We start from the raw sequence: 2,606 nt of genomic DNA on the forward strand, positions 1-2,606 counted from the left end.
TAAGGAGAGTGAGCATGGATTTAGACATGGGAGTTCATGCTTGACTAATCTAAATGCATTTTTTGATGAACTAATAGAGAAGGTTGATGAAGGGCATGCAGTGGATGTTGTTTATATGGATTTTAAGAAACGACACATAAAAGGGTGATTAACAACATTGAGGTTCATGGAATAGGAGGGTCAGTGTCCAATTGGATAGAAAATTGGCTTAAGGACAGAAAACAGCAAGTCGTAATAAATGATTCATTCTCAGACTGGAAGGTTGTCGACAGTGCTGTTCCCCAAGGGTAACTGCTGGAACCACTGCTTTTTACTTGCGACAAATAAATGACTTGGATCTTGGAATATAGAGTAGAATCTCAAAATATGCCGATAACACCAAACTTGGAGAAGTGGCAAACAGTGAGGATGAAATGAACCACCTGCAACAAGACAGTGATAGGCCAGCAGAATGGGCAGACAGGTGCAGATGGATTTTAATAGTGACTAGTGTGAGGTGATGCATTTTAGCAGAAGGAATAGGGAGAGGCAATATATACTTAATGGCACAGTTCTAAAGAGTGTGCAGGAATAGAGGGACCTGTTCACTGAACAATGAACAACGTGAACAATTACTTCTTGTTGCGTGCTCTCAGATTTGTCACCTTCACTGTACTGGAGTGAGGTGACATCTACTGGCAGAAAGCAAGAACTGCAATCAAGCAGCAGAAATTCCATCGTCTGTCAGGGTGAAAGAAACGTTGCAATGTGAGGAAATAGTGAATGGGTTTGATTGGGTTGATGGAGACATGATTCCACTTGTGGTGGAGACCAAAGCAAAGGCCAGAAATATAAAATTGTCATTATTAAAAGATATGAGGAATTCATGATCAATGTATTCAGGTAGTGAGTGGGTGGAATCTAGATAAAATAGAAAGTGAGATTGTGTGGACAGAAGCAGTGTGAAAGGATGGCTCAAACAAAAGGTAAACGCCCTGAAAGGTGAACTCTGTTTCTCTCTCCACAGATGCTGCCAGAGTTTCTGAACATTTCCAACACTTTCTGTTTTTATTTCAGAATTTGCAAGATGTTGCTTTGCTCTGAAAAAAAATGGATGGTCGGCTTTGGCTGCCAGTGAAATTCCACAGGAGCTAAAAGGAAGTTCTGATAACAGTGGCATGTTGATCTAGGGGTATGATCCTTGCTTAGGGTGAGTGATTAATTAATGTGTGAGAGATCCTGGGTTCAAATCCTAGACAAGCCCTTCTTCTTTGGCATTTTTAGTTTAAGGTCATTGATTGGTTTCAGCCTTGCAGAAGGCGGAATTGATTTCCATATGCAGCCTGCTTGAGGACCAGAGAGCTGGATACAAAGAGCTTGATTAACTAAATGTACAGATAGCCAAGTGGGAATATAAAGTTGTTGCAGTAATTGTGACCTGACTCCAAAAACAACAGGACTGGGTTCTGGACTGGAATGGAATGGAATTCTTCAGTGTTTCTGCTGTTTGGCTTGCATTGACTCATCGATTTTCTTGTTTTTCACTTTGTCGATGCCTTTGAATAATTGTGGATCCTTCTTCAGATTGTCTTCTTTCACCTGGTAGTTCTGACCTCTGATGATGATGATCGTAATGAGCTTCAACTCACTGATAGTTTTGGAACTGAACAGATTTCCTTTGCTTGAGTCTACAACATGGAACTCAGTCTGACATGTGGACCCATGGGAGGATTTGAATGCCACCCCTGCGTTGAAGAATACAGTTGCATCCATCCAATAAGAGACCGAGTAGAAGTGACAGTTCAGTCAGTCAAACATTAAACTTTTAATTTCAGGGTGGTGAGTTTGAGTGGCATTTTGTTTTTCCCTTTTTTAAGGCTTCATTAGCAGAGAGTACAAGGAGTGTTTGAAATGAAATTCAGCAAAAGTATGAGAAAGTCTCACTTTGATTCGGGTCTCATCTCTCTGCAGCATCTCGCTGTGAAAGATTGAACTTCATCTCATTTCATTCTCAGCTCGGGGTCAGTGCGGCTCAGTGGGACTTCTGGCTGTCTCCTGCTTCACAATACATCAGTGCTGAGAAAGAAATGGGGAATATTATTCTAAGCTCTGTAACCAGAGGACACCGATTTAAGGTGAATGGCAAAAGAACCAAAGGCAACATGAGGAAAAACTTCTTTTGCACAGCGAGTGGTTAAGATCTGATATGCACTGCTTGAGAGTGTGATGGAGGCTGATTCAACCATGGCTTTCAAAATGGTATAAGATAATTATCTGAAGTGGAAAAATTGCATGTTTTCATCGAATACATGAGTCTGTGGCATGAGCTGAGTTGCTCGTGCATAGAAGCAACACAAGCACAATGAGCTGAATGGCTTCCTTTTGTTCTGTAACTATTCTATGATCTATGATTCTTTTCAGAGTGAAATCAACACTCACATACAAGAAACTGACAGGTACACTGTAAACTTCGCATTACCAGACAAGAAATTGACAGATACAGTGTGAAACCCACAGTCACGTAGCAGCGGTTGGCAGGTAACGTGTAAAAATCTTTCTTTCATATCCCAACTGCAAGGTACAAAGGAAATTAGGTACAAACCCAGGCTCACACTTCAAAGACTGAG

This window comes from Heterodontus francisci, unplaced genomic scaffold (assembly GCF_036365525.1).
Source record: "Heterodontus francisci isolate sHetFra1 unplaced genomic scaffold, sHetFra1.hap1 HAP1_SCAFFOLD_58, whole genome shotgun sequence".
Taxonomy (NCBI): Eukaryota; Metazoa; Chordata; class Chondrichthyes; order Heterodontiformes; family Heterodontidae; genus Heterodontus; species Heterodontus francisci.